The sequence below is a fragment of the Amblyomma americanum genome, chromosome 9, assembly GCF_052857255.1.
Source record: "Amblyomma americanum isolate KBUSLIRL-KWMA chromosome 9, ASM5285725v1, whole genome shotgun sequence".
Lineage (NCBI taxonomy): Eukaryota > Metazoa > Arthropoda > Arachnida > Ixodida > Ixodidae > Amblyomma > Amblyomma americanum.
The window spans coordinates 111,684,857-111,705,344 of record NC_135505.1 but is presented as its reverse complement, the minus strand read 5'-3'; the positions used below and the strand labels follow the sequence as shown (position 1 = coordinate 111,705,344).

At 49.1% G+C, this 20,488-nt stretch overlaps 1 protein-coding gene across 6 annotated transcripts in view; it reads right to left on the bottom strand.

Moving 5' to 3' along the window:
* The window catches only part of MESR3 (misexpression suppressor of ras 3), a 214,952-nt gene that overhangs the window by 28,565 nt on the left and 165,899 nt on the right, over positions 1 to 20,488 (bottom strand). Inside the window, exon 1 of one of the 6 annotated variants that reach the window (XM_077636887.1) lies at positions 3,992 to 4,127. The exons of the other annotated variants lie outside the window; for them this stretch is intronic. The gene's annotated coding sequence lies outside the window, so the exon portion shown is untranslated. Of the gene's footprint in view, positions 1 to 3,991; positions 4,128 to 20,488 lie in introns of those variants that run through there. 6 annotated transcript variants of the gene reach the window in all.

The window sequence follows — 20,488 nt, the reverse complement described above, 5'->3', positions numbered from 1 at the left end:
CTTGACCGCGCAACTTTCTCGCATGCCTGAGCTTACGAAAGAATATGCTGTCTATTCTCAACCACTAAGGGGGGGGGGGGGGGGGGGGGCGCTTCCTCTCCTATTCAAGGGGCGTGTGAGTCACGAAGAGACGAGACCCGAACGAACCCTGTCACGGGGAAAACGTCTTTCTTTTCCAGAGCGCCCGCCTGTAGAAGAAGCGCAGACGACAGACACACGAAGCTGCAGCAGACGAAGGAAAACTCGTTGAGCTGGAGAGAAAGTTTGACGTCTACGAAGAGTTTTGAGCATCGGTAAAACGTGTCTGATCAGAGAAGAAACTCGTGTTAATCATCTCCTAGCCGAAGTTAGCCCGTTTATGGGTTTATGGGTGTTTAATGTAAAGCGACTCAGGCTATGAGGGCCGCCGTATAGTGAAGGGCCCCGGAAATTTCGACCATATGGAGTTCCTTAACGTGCACTGGCATTGCACAGCACACGGTCCTCTAGAATTTCGCCTCCATCGAAATTCGACCGCCGCGGCCGGGATCGCACCCGCGTCTTCGGGGTCAGCAGCCGAGCACCATAACCACTGAGCCACCGCGGCGGCCTAAGTTAAGACGGCGAAGGGACTTAATGCAGATGCGATATGACCGATGGTCCATCAGAGTAACGGAGTGGATTCCAAGGAAAATAAAAACGTATCAGAAAGCGGCGGGAGAGACTGGTGGGGAGACGAGATTAGGAAGTCTGCCTGGATAGCGTAGGCGCTGCCGGCGCAGTGGATCAAGAGCAGATTAGAACAAAAAGCTTTAATACTACAGTGGGCGTAGCGCCAGTGATTATCCGGACGACGAAAAGATCAGGGGAACACGGACGAATGGTAATTCGTTAAACGCGCGGACTTCCGGGAAAAAAAATCAACGCCCACTTCCCGACGCACACGGCCTAAGGACAGTTATGCAACTGATCAATCGACAAACCAGTTCAAACAACGACAAACCAGTTCAAACAACGCATGCGCAGTCACTCCGTGCACAGCAATGCGTTCCACCAGGGCTTCTCCGCAGACGACTCGCTCGAAAGCCACGTCTGCAGACGATCGGCAGCGCGGCCAGCCGACACGCAGACGACGCGTGGCTGCGCGCAGCAGACGACAATCCAAACACGCCACCGCGGACGGACGCAGACGACGACAACCAGTTCTGCAAGTAGTTATATACACATATATACGCAAGACATGTCTGCGGGGCACGGCCGAAGACACGGCAGCTTAGCGACCAATCAGTGTGCAAGAAGAGCAGGTTTAAAGCAAATCACGCGTGAGGCTACTCCTATACTGTCGTCGAAATCCTCTCCCTCTTCGATAGCCATACGCGCCGAGGCGTCGGACTGAGCGCCTCGCATTTCATAACAGCCCGAGGCTCGACGACATGACAGGCGTGTCACGAAGACTGGATTGGTTGCTGCAGTAAACGCGAGACCTGTACGGGGAGGAAGAATTCGCTTCCTGCGTCCGGCGGCACTAGATCTCTCCCCCGTGCCATCTTGTGCAGAGGGCGCTGCTTTAAACGTGTTTGCGTTTACTTCGCGGCTTACTGATATCGACCTCCGGTTATTGGAGAAAAACAGGTTGTGGCGCAAACTCCTCGTCTCGCCTTGTTGTTGCGTTGAGCATTGCCGGCGAACGTCTACTCGGAAAGTAAAAGGTGTGGAAAGGAAATGGTGATTATGGCGGCGGCGGTGATAGTGACGGTGATGACAGTTCTTGGTCACGAAGGAGCAGCTGCGGTCAAAAAGCGCCAACGACAAGGTTATGAACCTTTACGCAGGTCTTAGAGATATAATGAGGACGTAATACCTGTTTTGTATTTATGGTGATTTGTTATGAACCCACATACGAAAATTTTCCCGGCCTTATTATGTATGCCTTGTAAGCCTTATAATTATCACAATAATAATAATCATCATCATCAGCCTTAGTATGCCTACTGCAGGGCAAAGGCTTCTCCTTAACCTGGAGTGATACCGGTTACGGCTACTCCTGCATACAAAGTCTGGCACTCAGGCTGGCACTATCTTTCTAAATAGCATAAAATAAATACGTAAAAAAGGAGCATTGGCAGAAAGTATTAAAAAATGTAACAGACGACGCGAATCGCCACATTTCGCTCCCCTACCCGCAAGAATGAAAGCAGGCAAAAAGAATCACCATGGTTTGAGAAAGCACGGCTGCAGCCTGACCTTACAAAGCGGTACAAAAGAGCTTCGGCTTCTTCCCAAGACGAACCGTGCAGACTCGCACAAAGAAGTACGTCAAAGTGAAGTATGGCACGCGAATGTCGTAAGCACCAAAAAGGCGACGTTTTCCCGCACTTTAGAGAAGAAAACAGCGGGCGGATTTTCCTTCTTCCTTTCCGTCTGCGTGACTATACAGCAGACGACACCTCGCACGGGAGCAGACGACGGCAAGCAGGAAGCAGACATTCGTAACACCTCACGCGAATGCTCACTACAGACTCACAGAGAGAGAGAGAGAGAGAGAGAGAGAGAGAGAGAGAGAGAGAGAGAGAGAGAGAGAGAGAGAGAGGAGTGATGCGTCTAAGTGAGAAAACAAGAAGCAGAGCACCAGAAAAACGAGAGGCCTCGGTTTGAGCGCATTTCCGAAAAAAAAAAAAAAACACCGCTGCGAGCGCGTCAGCTTCATTTCGTCTGCAACAGAAACCCGGAACAGGAATATAACGCAGAGAAGTCGTCCTAGCTGCACGAAGGTATATGCCGCCAAAGCTAGCGGGTTTTTTTTTTTCTTTTTCTTCTCACGCTGGCGCGCGCGTGAATACGTCACGCCGTGAGCTACAGAACTCACGTTTCAACCTGAACGGAGTGAGGGGCTAGGCGGGCGTTATGGCGGAAACTGCGGCGGAACGGTGCGGTGAGATGGGAACAACCTTTGCGAGCGCAGACAACGAGAAAGCCGCTGAGGAATTGTATACTGTTGTAATGCAGGACGCGAAAGAAAGATTTTTTCTTTCTTTTTTCAGAGAGCGTCGCACTCTCGCCAAGCACACGAATATACTGCAGCAGGGATCGCTATAAATGGTGATGCGCGGTGCGCTATACGGTTTCGTCAAAAGAGATGCCGCCAGGATAAAGGTGACGAGAATTCTCAGATGAGTGCCGCGAAATTTTTTTTAAAAACTGACCGCACTTAAGTATAGGAAAGTCAGGTGAACAGATAATTATATGGGAATCCCAGTCAAAAACACAACAGAAAACTCTGTCGTCACAACAGATTTATGTGATGTTTTTGACAAGGACCTGTAGTAATAACAGAATTTTCGGCTGCTGGCCCAAAAGACGCGGGTTCGATCCAGGCCGCTGCGGCCGAATTTCGATGGAGGCGAAATTCTAGGCGCCCGTGTACTGTGCGATATCAGTGCACGTCAAAGAACTCCAGGTGGTCGAAATTTCCGGAGCCATTCACTACTGACCCGCTGCGGTGGCTAAGTAAAGGCGCTCGGCTACTGATCCGGAGTTCCCGGGTTCGAACCCGACCGCGGCAGCTGCGTTTTGACGGAGGAGAAAACGCTAAGGCGCCCGTGTGCTGTGCGATGTCAGTGCTTGTTAAAGATCCCCAGGTGGTCGAAATTATTCCGGGGCCCTCCACTACGGCACATCTTCTCTCAGTCCCTCCTTTATCGCTTCCCTTACGGCGGTGTTCAGGTGTCCGCCGATATGTGAGACAGATACCTCGCCATTTCCTTTCCCCAAAAACCAATTTTCATTTTCATTTCACTACTGCGTCCCTCATAGCCTGAGTCGCTTTGGAACTCGTTAACCCCCCCCCCCCCCAACATGTAACACATAGCATGGCATAACACAACATACATACATACATACATACATACATACATACATACATACATACATACATACATACATACATACATACATACATACATACATACATACATACATACATACATACATACATACATACATACATACATACCGGCGTGAACGGTGTGCGCGCTGGAGCAGAGAACAACCGACTTGCTCGCCCAAGCAAGGACCCGACACTACACCGATGAGCACCAGCAGGAGAACAAATGATGTCCAGCCAGCCACAAACAAGCACACACCTAGCGAGATCTCCTGCGAGTTTCGCGTATCCCAGAATGCTCGCGGCGGCTCGCCGTTGCCTTCCGACGCAGCCACCGCGCCGAGACACAGCACTCGGATTACCGACACTGCCGACAACGGCGGCGAACGGCCCGGCAGACAGAGGCGCGGCCGCGCTCAACGCTCGCGGAGGAGGTCAATGCGCAGCAACAGAACGGAGCGGCCGTACACTTACTCGCACATCGGGGACCGTCGTACGAAAAAGTGTTCGCACAAGCGAAGTTCAGGAGCGGCGCTGAAAAACATAAAAACTGCGGTGATTTCTTTGAACTACACTAAGGGAAGAAGACAAGAGCGATTAAATGCGAGGAAAGCCCGAAAGAATATTTTTTTTTAATTCAGAGTGTATTTAAGGGCTCCTCTGGGAAGCTCTATCCCCACAGTTGCAGAATTGAAAATTTCCGAGCACCTGGGAAGCCGCAGTCGGTCTCTCAGTAAGGTTTTATCTTATAGTTACTTAATGATTAATTTCAAAGTCGATAATAGGACTTAGATCACTTAGACGGGCTATTTCGGACGAAATGGAAACAGCGAAATGATGCAGCACACCTGCTATCCTCCTCTCCACATGTTTAGTTTCCGGTCATGTTATAGAAACAAAAGGTAGTCAGTGAGTCAGTGCGACTGCGAAAGCAGGATAGGGGATCGGTTCAAAACACAATCCGGTAGTTGCCTCACCCGTGGGCTGCGGCGAGCTCTGGCACACACAGAGACGCCCATAAGCGACGTCACAGGTTGCACCAGAACTGCTATGTTTAAACACAAGCCATCGTAGCGGCGAGGTCACCAGGAATGTGTCTGCGCGTCTCTTGTTGCCAAAGGTGGCGCTGCGAGCGAAACATTTTGAGCGCTCTGAAACTATTGTGGCACGAACAAGTCGGGGTTCACTCAGCGTCGATTGGGGGAAGCTTTTTTTTTTCTTTCGTCGGGGCCAGGAATGAAATCGGTGTTGTAATATGCGGATAACTCACGGGAACCATATTATTTTTGTCAAGAGATGTTCGGAGTCGCCAACCCTGTATTGTCCGGGCAAGGAAAAACCGAATAAAAGGCCTGACCATCAAGCAGTCTACCATTGCTGGCAGGTACATCGCAAAAATGAAAGAAAAACCTGAATTACATGAGGACGGCAAAGAAATAAATCTACTTCTACAATAAGAAACACAACACTTGAGCAGCGGGGCTCCGTAAACGCTGTCCACCTCGGACACCAGAACAAACAGGCTCGAAAAGGAAAGGGAGGCGACAGAATCCAATGGGGTTCTTGAGTTAGGACTCCACCAACAGGCCAAAGCCCCTCATTAAACGTTTCATTGAATCACCGAACTGTTGGAGGTAAATATCATCCGCGCGTAGTAAAATCAGCAAGTGAAACTAATTTCTGAAGTTCTAAAAACAATAAAAGAGCATACGCATATTCGGCCACATGACATATATTAATACAAAAATTCAAGGCCATCCCATCCCCTGTTCAGACAGCGGAACGCCCGATGAAATATTAAGATGCTTGGCCTACAGTATTATCCTCTGCAGTTAAAGCAATCCATAAGGGGCGGGGTTACCTCTTGAAGGCATCTTTTTGCATGTCAGGCATTATTAACCTCGCGTAGCGGACGCATGCACCCTCTTTTGAGAAAAATGTTGCGTATCCATTCTTTTATTTACGATTTTTTTCCCTCTTTCGGGGCGGGCTTATTCTGCAGTGGCGTCACAGGGTTCACAAAGCGAGGTAGCGCCGCTCCAGTTCAGCGCACGGACGCGACTCCATTCCAGCCGTTCTGTTCCCATGGTCCGCACAATGGCGCACGCGTTCACACCTCCGGTTGCATGCAGCTGCCGGTTGCGCCTGAAACCCGATAGGCGCAAACGTCGGAGGGAGACAACCGGCCAGGCAGTGGCGGAAAAATCGCGATGCGTGCAAAACAGACAGGCGTGCCAGCGTACGTGCGCACAGGCGTGCCGCCGGCATACACTATACGTCACTTCCGGAAAACAGAACCCTTCCCCCCAGCTCTCGCTCTTTGCCGGACGGCGCCACACCGGACGGCCGCCGCTCCAAAGGGGAAGTGATGGTGCCGTAGTTCGATACTTGCGTCCTTTTGTGTCGACATTCGATTGGCGCGGTGTGTCGCCTGTGTTTGTGTTTGTACGCGAATTATGGTACGGAATTTAGCGTTCCGAAGCTGTACACAGACTATGAGGGAAGCCGCAGCAGAGAGCTGCGGATTAATCTCGACGACCTGAGAGATTATTTTAACGTGCACTGAATTCCAAGCATAGCAGGGGGCGCGGGAGAAGGTTAGGCAGGAGAAGTTAGCGGGGATGCGGTGGCCGCAGCTGGCAAAGGACAGGGCTAATTAGGGGGATATGGGAAAGGCCTTTGGCCTGCATTGGGCGTAGTCGAGCTGCTGCTGCTGCTGCTGATGATGATAGTGGCATCGCGCAGCACACGCGTGCATTTTGAATTTCGTCTCCAGAGAAATGTAGCCGTTGCCACCGGGATTCAATACGCCGACCTTCGGTCTAGAAAGCGAACGCGATAACCAGTGAGCCACCGCGGCGGGTTCGTGTCCGAGCCGCTCCATATTACAGGCAGCCAGCGATGATGTCTCCCGAGTGAATCGCACCGCCGTAACACACAGCCTATATATAGAGAGAGGAGCGAGCATTTTTCAGGCGCATCTCTAATGCTTTTTGTACGCCTCCTGACAGCGTTTATAGGCGTAGAAGACAAAGCCGAAAGGCAATGAAAGCCACACGCGGAGTTTATAAGCTACGACGATAGTACAAGGCAACAAATGTTGCCAGGCAAAGCGCTATCCTGTAGTTGTTCAGAGCGGTGTCTAACATTTGTCAGAGTCCATGTCGCTGTCGCAAGAAAAGGGCCATGTCGCAAGAAAAGGGCCACAAATGGGCTTCTACCGCACGAGGCGGATTTAACGTTGTTGACGGCGGAACTTATCGCTGATCCATCAGAGCAACTGTGGTCAAGACCCTTCTCCCAAACATCTCACCCAGAAGAGCCGAGCACCAGGCTGGGGGAAATCTTGTACCCATTAAAAACCGGTGGGTACCCGGCGGCACTGGGGATCGAACCCAGCACCTCCCGAATGCGAGGCGGATGCTCTACCACAAGGCCTGCGCTCTGTGTGTGTACGAGTTTTCTTGCCTTGGTCCCTGTTTCTTTCGCGCAGTTTAATTATGAACGAGTTACTAAAGACGATTCACCGGTTTTCCGGTGACCCCGCTGCGGTGGCTCAGTGGTTAGGGCGCTCGACTACTGATCCGGAGCTCCCGGGTTCGAACCCGACCGCGGCGGCTGCGTTTTTGTGGAGGAAAAACGCTAAGGCGCCCGTGTGCTGTGCGATGTCAGTGCCCGTTAAAGATCCCCAGGTGGTCGAAATTATTCCGGAGCCGTCCACTACGGCACCTCTTCATCCTTACTTCTTTCACTCCCTCCTTTATCCCTTCCCTTACGGCGCGGTTCAGGTGTCCAACGATATATGAGACAGATACTGCGCCATTTACTCCCCCCCCCCCCCAAAAAAAAACAATTATTATTATTATTATTTCTGGTGACAACTAGCACTGGCAATACTATGCCACAAAAGCCATAATATTTTGCCCTAAAGCCTGAAACACCTGGTAGATGAACAGTGCGCCACAGCGTGTAAGCAGAGCCGATTGCGCGCACAGGATCCGCGGCCATAAGCGATTATAGCGCCAAACGCCAGAACTCGAAGGACGAGAGGTGCTGGGGGCGCACTCCTTGCGATGTCCGTTCAATTGCTCCTTCACGGCCGTAAACGAGCGGCTCCGGGCATTGTGCGCGCCACAGATTGAGAGCACAATCGTAGCTGCCGGGCAGATAAACGCTACGATAGGTCGAGACCACGTGATTCGACATGAGCGAGTCACTTGAGGCGCGCGTGACCCGCGTGGTGAAATTAGCGATCGTTCCACGGTCGCTTACAGCGTACGTGCGCCCCTAATTCCGAGATCGTATAGGCGGCATTATTTTATTTATTTATTACACACTGTTGGCCTCACTTTGAGGCCGTAACAGGATCGGGTTCACATACATACGAAAAAGTGCAAAACAAAAAAAAGAAAGGAAAGCACAGAAGGAACTTTTTCACTTTACACAACGGTACATGTAAATCCCACGTGGCGACAGTGTTGTTATTAATTTTCAAGACGGTTTGTCAGCTTCGACACAAATGATTCACGGCACATCTGGTTGACAATTTCTGGAGGCAACATATTCCACTCACGAATCACATGTGGGAAAAAATGAAAATTTGAACGCATCACTACGGTATCTGTATTCGGATAGATGTTTTTCATGTTTTGTTCTTGTGACACGCGTGTTAGAGGCTCAAGCATATATCTATAGTCCTATCAAGTTTTGTGCGATCATTCAAAAGGAAGAACAAAAACTTAAGTAGCAACAGTCTGGCTCGTATGTGGATTGTAGAGAGGTCGGCTTTTTGCAGAAGCAGCATGACGACTGTATTTGTTGAAAATAAATCGCCCAGCTTTTCGCTGGACACTTTATAATCAATCAATGTATTGTTTAGTGTCTCATCAAGTGTAAACACGTACATATTTAAAGTAATTGTTAAAGGAAGTAGCTGTGATTAGTTCTCCGTTCGGATGGGGTTTAGAGAGAGTTCACGGCAGCAGGTGCGTTCAAGGGAGTGTACGGCAAATGCCACTGCCACTTTTTCGTCCCTCATAGGGTGCAAAGAGCGGATTTTTTTTTCTGAAAATTTCTCTCTCTACATCAATTTTCGCATCTTTCTACTATTTATATATATGGGGTACATATAAATTCCCACTGCTTCGTGGAGGAAGCGATTCCGACCACATCTCGCATGTTCCAAGTCATACTGTGGGGTTCTCGAGCAAAAAATTATAATATGGAACACTCCATTCTCATACACTCAATCTTCGCTTCACAATTAAGTATGAGTTTGAAGTGCAGTTTAATTTTTCTAAGTCATTTTTCCACAAGGCTCACGATACCCTGAATTCGTTCTGAAATTGAATGCCGAAGGATGTAATGAATTTGCTTTCTGATGCCGAACAAAGTGTTTCCTGTCACATGTATCGCACGTGTACATACATGTATGCGCACGCACACGCGCACGCATGTAAACGCTCACAATAATGCAAAGATGATTCGCGTAGCGAACCGACGCTGGATGAGGGGGGGGGGGGGGGGCGAGCTTTAACATAGTCGCCAGACGTCGCTGGACGTCGTAAAGACATCCACTTTACGACGACGACGCATACATATATTACGCCCTCCGTCGGAGCGCACATATAAGCTGAAAAGTATGGGGAGGCCCTCTGTAATCGTACCACATTCCGCATACATGCGAGGCAGGCAGGGTGCCCGTATGCACGCACTGCAAGAAACTGCAACAGAAGCCACACGCTCGGCGCATACGAAAAACGCAATATGGGTAGCCTGGGGCGATATACTGCACGCTTGAGGTCGGCGCACCGCATGGAACGCGTGTTAACGCTGCCTGCGGGCACGGCTGCAGTCACCCCACCCACCTGCAAGGATAGCGGTGGAAACACGGTGCGGACTGGAAGTGCTGTGAGCAAACAGCCGAGGCGAGTGGAAAAATAGGATTAGAAACGTAGAGGCGAAACCGAATGAACAGAAGGGCGCTATGCGGAGACAGTATTTACGACCGCTGGAGGACGCAGAGCCGGAGGTAGGAACCTGTTTTGCGCGTAATTCCGCAGTTTCGCTTGGCAGCTAGGCTGGAGCGAACCGCGCGTAATGTTGATGATGGGGATGAGTATATGCCGAGCACGATGCAAAGAAAAGAAGTGTGCGTGTGCGAAGGAGATTAAGATATAACACGCGATAGTCTACTTGCGACCATAGCTCACCAAAATGTCTCTCTTCCCTCTCTCTCTCTCTCTCTCTCTCTCTCTCTATATATATATATATATATATATATATATATATATATATATATATATATATATATATATATATATATATATATATATATATATATATATATATATATATATATATATATATATATATATATATATATATATATATATATATATATATATATATATAGAGAGAGAGAGAGAGAGAGAGAGAGAGGGAAGAGAGACATTTTGGTGAGCTATGGTCGCAAGTAGACTATCGCGTGTTATATATATATACATATATATATATATATATATATATATATATATATATATATATATATATCGACAAGTTACATGCACTGAAGCGGTTGTTTGCCTGCTAGCATCTGGGAAACACAAATTTTGGCGCGATGTAGCCAAAATTGGTTGGGCCACAGCTCCGAGGGTAACAGCGTTATCGAAATTCTAAAAACTGACGTAGATATTGATTACGGAGGGCTACACGCCCCTCATTAATTAAGGAGCCTAACAGCAATAGCTAAAATTTTCTCTATTCAATAGCTAACCAGCCTGCTAGTTAGCACATCTTAGCTGTACTCTGATGTGTTGCGCCACTGACAATGCTTCGCGGAAAAAAAGCGCTCTTCTAACTGAAAAAAAAAAAACTCATTTTAACAATAGCGTAAAGTCTTAGGTGAAACACCCTGTATATGTAAGAAAAGCCGTTGTTTCTGACAAATTTCCTTGAAATTCTGTACCTTTAGCTTGCACACCGGGGTTCATGATGGTCTCTGCGAACGATGAACTAGTACGTAACGCATAATAACAAGACAAAAGATACCGCGTGCTGCGCCACACTACACACAGATAATCGTTATCAGATTATTAATTACAGCGGAAGTGCAGTCGTGACTGGCTAGTTATCAGCGCGCAAGGCTCTGCTATAGTGTAAAACCCTAACTCCGTCAGAAACACAAGAAACCGGGTCACGCGTTTTGTATCTAACACGGAAACTACAATCGGAAGAACTGCACCTCACTCTAACATTTTTTCTTGTTCGCGCACCCACGAAAGGAAGTACGCGATGAGCAAAACAAAAACAAAAAGAATCGCTGTACTGCCTATTCTTTCCTTTGATGTATAATCGAGCGCCAGTCACTAAAGCCTGCGCAGAAAGTAACAATTAAGATCCGCATCTCAAACGCCAGCTAACCCGCATTTAGAGCGGATGGTCTATTGCGTTTAGCAACTCCTCGTAGTGTAACCGGTTAAAGGCATGTGAAAGAAGAGGCGAAGCAACTTGAACCGACTACCTTTACTAACGTCGGTGACGTTCGCGATATCTGGTATAGATCTGCCACGATGAACAGGGCTGGGTACGTAATTGGGTTAAACCTCTCGCGTCGGAGAGAGATTCTATCGCGGTAGGCGATAGGTACGCATCAGGTTATTAATCATTTTGGCTGTTGAAGACGTTAGTGGTGTTAACTAATGCGTCCAGGCAAAAAAAAAGAGAGAGACTATAGTGGAAGATAAAAAAGAGGCAAAAAGCAACGAGGAAAAACAATATATCCTTTAAATCCGGACTTCTTTGGAACGAGCGTCGGAAAACATGACCCGGGAACTATCATGAACCCTTCGAGGTGAAAGACGACCTACACTGTGTCGTGTCTTCGTAGTTGTCTATACAGATTTCATTAGTTTGTAGGTCGACCGCCAATATACACGTCGCCGTAATCGAATGAGACCAGCAGGATGCACCACGCACATCTTTATGTTAGCGCTAACCTGGGTTCAGTTGAGGAAAGCGCAGAGTCGAAGCTGTTTCTTTCCTCCTTGCTTGCATCTGATACAAACTAATAAAATCTGCATAGACAGCAACGAAGACACGACACCGAGGTCGTCTCATCTCGAAGAGATCATTATAGTGCCCCTTGAAGGGCTATTTGCACGCGCATGTTGTTGTGGCTGTTCGTTTTTAGGCCGCGTTCACTGCCCTTGTAAAAATAGTCTATAGACAGTCTACAGACTTCTTGTTTATTGTCTTCCTATAGATATTTCTTTTTGTCTATCCATAGTCTATAGACTGTCTGTAGAAAAAAGTCTACTAAAAGTGAATGGCCAGAAATCTATAGATTGTCGATCGGCTATATATAGGATTTGTATTGCCTATAGACTGTTCCGTACGGTTCGTCTATAGAAAGTCAATAGATTTTATAGACAGAAGTCTATGTGCAGTCTAAACATGGTGTGTACGAATGCGCTAAAGGAAAAATAAATCAACTTAACACTGGACGGCGTTTATTAAACACTCACATGCGCAAGTGAGCCAAAAACGTGCGTTGGCAAGACTTGCGCGTCTCTGAGCTCAGCACTTATGCCAGCCACCTTGTACCTTGTTATATAAGCAGAAGAGTACGCGTACGGAAGCACTGACCAGCGTACGGGAACTGACTAGGCCGGGAGAACGATTCTGTTTCGATTTAGTTCTGTTTCTACTGTGATCTCCGGATTTTGGAAGTCGGAGCTCAATGGAGGATGCAGACGGAACAAAATGTAGGGGTAATAAGCAGTAAAGGTACAAGACGAGTTCGATATCCAATCAAAACTGTTCAGTTAGTAGCAGAAAAAAAATTCTTAAGCTTCCTTGGGTCACAACGCGTTGTCTAGCCCGATTGGAAGGTTAAAGCTGTTACGGCCAAACACGACCAATAAATTTTACTTGCTATGGTGGTCACTTGCTCCCCAAATAAAAATTACGGTGGAGGAGACAGGAACTAATCGGCACCCCTCCATTACGGCGCACCTTTCTCCGTCTTCTTCTATGCCTCCCTCCTTCCCTCCTTCTTTCCCTCACGGCATGGCTGAGGCATCCACCGGGAGTGAGCAGGTTATGAGAAAATTAAAAACGCAGTTACTAATTTAATCATTAGCAGCTAAGCTCGCGCATATACTTCGCTAAGACTCCTCGCAAAAACCAAGTACGTGGATTAGATGAATTCAGTCCGAGCAGATTGAGCCTTAAGTGACCACCTCACCACCAAATAGGGCTGCAAATGGCCGACGTTCACGGAATAATGGAGCCTTTTTGCACAGCACAGACGTATTATCATAGACGTATACAGGGTTTACTGGTCGGCATGGGCGGGGTCAGGCAGGGCTACTGCTTGTGCGCAGCCGCCGTCTGGTATATAAAGCGGCATGCAACTACTCTATAGTCGGATACAACTTAAAAAAAAAACAGCAGTTGTTAACACTGGGCCGCGATCTGCGGCATACTATATTACTCCTCTAGCCAGTCACAGAAATAAACGAAATCAGCTTTTTTACTTTTTAATGTTTGACTTTATGAAACAAGTCAGGTATCAAAATTCCATACCTTACAAACTTTTTCTCGTGATTAGGTTAGGTTTGGTTTGGTTTATGGGGTTTAACGTCCCAAAGCGACTCAGTCTATGAGGGACGCCGTAGTGGAGGGCTCTTCGACCACCTGGGGTTCTTTAACGTGCACTGACATCGCACAGTACACGGGCCTCTAGAATTTCGCTTCCATCGAAATTCGACCGCCCCGGTCGGGATCGAAGCCACGTCTTTCGGGTCAGAAGCCGAGCACCATAACCACTGAGCCACCGCGGCGGCTTTTTCTCGTGATTAGCTTCTTGTTTAGGTGATAAGACAAGTTTTATCAACGGTCTACTTTTTTGTCGTGGAGGAATTCTGTGCGCCGGTCGTGAAGGTGGGCGGAGCTACACTGCAGACTTAAGTTGCATTCTACTATAGTTAAGTGTCCGTCATGCTAAAAGCCTCTAATGTCGTCAAAGTCCATGAAAAAGGCGCGACGTTGCGGACAATACACGATGGCGTCTCGCCCAAACTTGGGTGGAGTGTACAAAAGTGCTCGGTCCACAGAAACGCAGGTCTTGACCCTCGACCCGGTCAACGCCAGGCGTTCTTTATTTTTTATTCACTCGCTCAATTAATGTTCCTCAAGCGCCAGCTTTCTCTCCGGAACCACAGTGCGCAACATCCCAGATCCTTTCACTAGCGGCCAGACGCTCCACGTGGGAGGTCCACGCCATCCTCCTCCTCCTCCTCCTTTAAGCAGGAAGTCCTCACTTTATAAGCCGGAGAGAGAGAAAGAGAGAGAGAGAGGTCAGCTGGCAATAAAGCGGCCACGCCTCTAGTGAGAAACTGCGAGCTCGTTCCCGCTGGCTGAAACAACGGCCTCTTCTTCGTTGTGCCACGGCACACGCATGGTTGGCGTGTAGTGGTATTACGCGTCTCCTCAACCGGAGCGCACAAGAAAACGCGCACAACGAGCTAGACGAACCAAAGCGGCCGGGTAAGAAGGGCGCAAATTAGCATACGCAACGCAAAAGTCGCGCTCCTGAATGGTGAACTCACGCCAGTATACTTAACCCTTTCTGGGAAAACGTTTTGTATATGCCGCCTATAGGCGCAGGAATTAATTATTTGTTTATTTATTTAAAGCTACCGGTGGCTTTTGAGAGTCGATGCACGAACGGTGCAGAAATGTGAGAGGGCTCAAAATTATGCAAAAGGAAGGGTAAGAGTAACATGGTGTGTATTTTTTGGAGTAAAATAAATAGGATCCAAGAGAGTACACCTCACACTAGACACATGGGAAAAGGACAAGAATGATTCCCGCGATGGTATGTTGATTCTCGTCACCTCGCACCCTGTTCCACTCGATATATTATATATATATATATATATTATATATATATATATATATATATATATATATATATATATATATAATTGGTTTTGGGGGAAAGGAAATGGCGCAGTATCTGTCTCATATATCGTTGGACACCTGAACCGCGCCGTAAGGGAAGGGTAAAGGAGGGAGTGAAAGAAGAAAGGAAGAGAGAGGTGCCGTAGTGGAGGGCTCCGGAATAATTTCGACCACCTGGGCATCTTTAACGTGCACTGACATCGCACAGCACACGGGTGCCTTAGCGTTTTTCCTCCATAAAAACGCAGCCACCGCGGTCGGGTTCGAACCCGGGAACTCCGGAGCAGTAGTCGAGCGCCCTAACCACTGAGCCACCGCGGCGGGGCCACTCGATAATAGTGCGTCGAATTAAGGGAACACATGCTCCGCATGACACGTACGGAACTGCACAGACAGAGCTCGTGTGTTTTCCGTGCGCTCTACCTATATGCTTGCCGTCATGTTGCTGCATGGTTACCGCATGATGTCCATGATGTAATGCAGAGTCTGCACTTATTCCGACCCCTCCGTGTGTACAGCGCATGCAGATTGCACATGAGTCACACGAGCGCACACGGAACTGACCATCACCATCGTCAGCCTTACTACGCCCACTGCAGGACAAAGTCCTCTGGCATATACCTCTCAAATTAAGCCTGTATGCGGGCCCGAGGCCTGGGGTGCGGCCTGATCTCGGCGATCACGACCTTCAACGCATTCCCCTCACCTGAACGGGATTTGGCCACTCTGGCGTAGTATTTTGCCACAACCTCCTATACGAACAACGCAATGCGGAATACAAATGGAATCTAGGACTTGGACACGCTGGACAAAAGTTGCAAACATCCAGCATTTAGTCGTTCCTGCTAGCAGATGCGTTAAGACTGGGTTCCAGTGCGCAAAGTATTGCCGCAGTGAAAGAAAAATGTGAAAATTTGGGTAATCACTGAAAGTTTTTAAAATCCACATTCTTCTTACGCACCTCCTATCGCCGTTCATCAATTCCTCTCCTTCCCAGAATGCCCTGCCGAATTAAGCATAGCACCCCTGCAGAAGTATCATGGTCTGCCCGACCGCGTAAAGCGGAGCCGTCGTTACAACGTCATGACGATGGCGGCTATACAGCCAAGGCTGCTGTGCTGTGGCCCGTCGCGGGACGCTGGACAAGCGGGTCAGCAGAAGCAGAGGCTATCCCCCCCTTCTGAATATGCGCCACGGCGGTGTTGTTACGGTGGCGGGTCGTCTTGCGGGCGACGCCGGCCGTTGTCCCTCCGAGACGACGACGGAAGTATATGGCAAGCCGACGTGACGGCCGCCCACCGCGTCGTGACAGCGGTCGCCCCTTTTCCCTCACCGTGCGTACTGGGCGGCTATCTAGATCACGGTCGCGCCAGAAACGAAGCCACCGCGGGTGCCCTGGACAGGGTGGAGGAAGGAGCGGTGACTCGCTTGCTTTCTCGGCACCACGAGTGCTTCTGAAGTGGTGTGTGTACAGGAGTCCGCATTAAGCCCGCAACACCCACGCGATGAAAATGTGGGATACAAGGTAGGACTCCAACCACTGCGTCATTTACTGGTCCCCGCACCTTGAAAAAAAAAAAGAAAAACTTTGGGTTTTTTTTTTATGGGGGTTCAACGTCCCAAAGCGACTCGGGCTATGAGGGACGCCGTAGTGGAGGACTCGGGATAATTTAGATCACCTTGGGTTGTTTAGCGTGCACTGACATCGAACGAGCCTCTAGCATTTTGCCTCCATCGAAATGCGATCGCCGCGGACTGGGTCGCACCCTCGTCTTCCTGAGTCAGCAGCCGAGCACTGTAGCCACAGCGGCAGCCCCCAGATGAGCGTGGACTGGCGCTGCCGCAATAATGTAAATAGATATATAAATAACTTTCGCGTCACCTTTGTTTGGGGTAGTAGCGAGTGCAACCTTAGCTAGTGAAATTAAGGAGTTAATTGTTTTATTTGTTTTGTAACCCCCACCCCACCCAAATCAAGGCTTAGTCTAAGCAATATGCGTATTCTTTCGATTCCTGTGATGTGTCGTGCGATTTCTCCAAACTGTTTTTACGCCACCAATACCCCAGCCTTCCCTTGCTCGTTATGTGTTAATTTTGCTATCACTGTCCCTAAAACCGAAAGCTACTGGGAAGGCTCACTGTGTGCTCTCCAATATCGGGTTCCACAGCTTTACAGCGTACCAGAACGTGTTTAATGTTTCCTACACCGATTCCGCATGTTACACACATATCTCCCTGTTCATACATGCTATCTATGCGTGCCTGGTTCTAAGGTAAAGTGGTCTAGCCTGAAATAGGAGGGCACTGCCTCCTGAATTATCACACAGCGTATCCTTACGGATTTCGTCCTGCATTGCATTAAGAGCGTCATCTATCGCACGCAAACCGCTTCTTTCCTTACCACAGACGCAGCAAAGACGTCGCAGCAACCCCCCATCCACGTGCTGGACTAATCTGCGAGACGACCATAAGCGCAAACAAGGCGCTTCCCTTCCCCCCTTCGGCAACGCGCACGGGCATATATCTGAAAGGGACACGCATGGGACCGGAGGCGTCCGTCCGCCAGCCAGGTCGACCCACACGGCAACTTTGAAGACACACGCAACGCATACTAGACAGTTTTAGCTGTCCGTACGCAAGTGCTTGCGTACGCAAAGAGCTACGGCGCTGCGTGCGTTACGCTGTCTGCTCCGAAGTATAGTTTTAGCTGACCGTGCCGTAGCGTCCTTCAGGCGCACGTGGCGCCATCTAGTGACAAGAAGTCAAACCACATCAACGCTCGGTTGAAGAAAATTTCATCCGTGATTACTGATAACTACTGTGAGTGCATTGGGAGCCTTTTTTGTTCCAAGAAGAAAAACTATGCAAACCGAAGAAAATGCAAGATCTGGCTAAAAGTTAGAAAACTGCTTCGCCAGGTGTCGTTGCTACGAGGAAAACACACTGAATATAGTTAGGCCTAGGAGCTTGAAGATCGCCAAATTATCTGAAAAACAAGGGCTAGTTATCGCTTATACCGCTACGTGTGGGCAAGATTAGGCGAAATAAAAGCGAACCGCTACCATTTGAGCGAGCTATTGCGTCGAAGAATCCAGCGGCGACATGTATTTATTCCGAAGCGGGCGAGCAGGGCGCCGCCATCTTGTCAAAGTTAGCGTACGCAAGCCACGCAAGCGCCGCAACGCAAACTCCGCTGGCTACCGTACGCAAGGCTACCGTACGCAAGACACAAGGCTTGCGCTTGCGTTCTGCGCATGCGCACTACCGTCCCCGCAAACTCCTCGCGTACGCTAACTCTTAGCGTACGCACAGCTAAAACTGTCTACTATCTGGGTCTTTTCTTTTTCTCGCTCTCCCTTACCCTCCTTTCCCTCAGACGTCCAGCGTCCCTCGTCAGACAGCTTCGACGCGCCAGGAACCGCGGGCGACAGGGCGACAGACAGGTAAAGAAAGCCCCCGTCACTTGCGCTAAGCCTTTTTTTTTGTTCCTACTGTTTCGTTTTTGTTCTGACGCACACGCCGGGACGATGGCCAAATAATGAACCCGGGCGAGACCCCGTCTCTTCGTACGACCAGCAGCCGCCGCGAGTGTCGCCTGACGATGTCACTCTCGGGGCGGTCGGGTAGCGAGCGCACGGGACACGTATTCTTGGGACAAAAAGCGGTCACCAGTTGCCGTTGTTCGGAAGTGGCATATGAACCAAGGCCTATGAACACGTGGATAACCTAGTCCGGAGTAAATGTTGCTTATTTCGCACGAAACGCGACCACAGAATGTAAAAAGCCAATTCAACCCGACCGGCGGCGGCTGCGTTTTTATGGAGGAAAAACGCTAAGGCGCCCGTGTGCTGTGCGATGTCAGTGCACGTTAAAGATCCCCAGGTGGTCGAAATTATTTCGGAGCCCTCCACTACGGCACCTAATTCTTCCTTTCTTCTTTCACTCCCTCTCTTATCCCTTCCCTTACGGCACGGTTCAGGTGTCCAACGGTATATGAGACAGATACTGCGCCATTTCCTTTCCCCCAAAGAACCAATTATTATTATTAATTCAGCAGCGAGGAGAGGTAATCGATGCGTTGTGGGTGTGGAAAATGAGATCCGTGCAAGGGGACAGAATGCCGAAAAAAACTCCGGACCATAATCAGCTCGGCATTCTTTCCGGCCTTCAGCAGCAGCGCATCGCGCAAACTCAACTTCGCATGTTCCCTTTAACAATGTACCATGCTGTACATGCATACGTAAGTGCATCCTGTATGTAGCGCAGCTTTGCGAACGTCGCAGAGAGGATACAGCGGGATACGGCCAAAGAAAGATGAGGGGAATGCGTATCTAAGAAGGCCCTGCAACCGAAGACTTCGATCTATTTTAATAGCGGCGAAGTGAATTTCTTCGCACCTGCCATGGCCGCTAGGAGGTGCAAGCCGGTTGACCACGAAGCCGTCATATATATAGTAGGTCGACGATATTGGTTGCAGAGCCTTCTTTAACAGACCTTAGCAGCTTCCTTTTTCGGCTGTACCTCACTACCTTATAGCAGGCCGAATGGATACAGCGTCGCTGATGGCCATTATGAAGAAACCCACAGAAACAACTTTCATTCTGGTGGCGCGTGTTGTTTCGAACCTCTGCCCAAAATTTCGTTGTTTCTGTTTCATTCTGTATGTTCTATGCGTCATTTGGCACCAAGTCCGAGGTGGCTGAAAAGACGACATCTTTTTTGGGACAGCACACGCAATGCAAGCGCTTCTTTACGGCTTCAACTTGGCATGCCTTGTTAAGACCGCAAATCGCAATCCGATATGACAGCCTGTAGTGTTGCCCTCAGCAGAAAGCCACAAGCCGCTAGCGATACCAGCGACGACACCAGCGACATCATCAGCAACGACGCCAGTGACGACGCCAGTGACGACACCAGTGACGACACCAGTGCGTGGACGCACACAAGCAAAAGTATGTAGTCTGAGAGCAACAACAGTAGAATAAGAAGGCTAAGAAAGAGAATAAAAGTGACGAAACAGAACCAGCACAGAAACCACTGTCGACAGTCTTGTCACGGTTGAAAACGGACAAACGGAAAGATCAAAAGCCTGCCGGCGACTCGCGAGTTTCGCTTGAGGAGCAACTATTTCTTTTTTCCTAAACAAGAAGGACAAGCCCGCCGACCACCGTTTGAGAAGCCTCGCCAACACGAAAAGTCGGCCACCGCACACCGCGGGTGGACCAGGTCCACTGTTCACTTGCGTGCGCAAATGACCTCACGCGCGGCGCCTGCCTCCGCCGCCCATCAAACTGACCTCCTGCAAACAAAGAATGGACGGAGCTGCCAGTGCAACAACACGCCTCCCACGCGTTTGAAAAGGAGCGGGGAGTGAGGGGGGAAGTGTAGTGCGTCAGAAAGGTGAGGCCGAAGTACCAATACCTCCAGTTGACTGTAGCCGAAGGCCTGCAGCCCTTACAAACATGGACTAAGGCAGTCGTATAGACTTAGATAAGCAGATGTCTGTGGACAGGTGCTATAGACGTCCTGTCTATTAAGTCTATAGACTCTCTATAAACAAGCCCTAGAGAACAGTCTATAGGCAATACAAATCCTATAGACAGTCTATAGACAATTGATAGATCTATGGCCTATATAATTTTAGTAGACTTTGGTCTG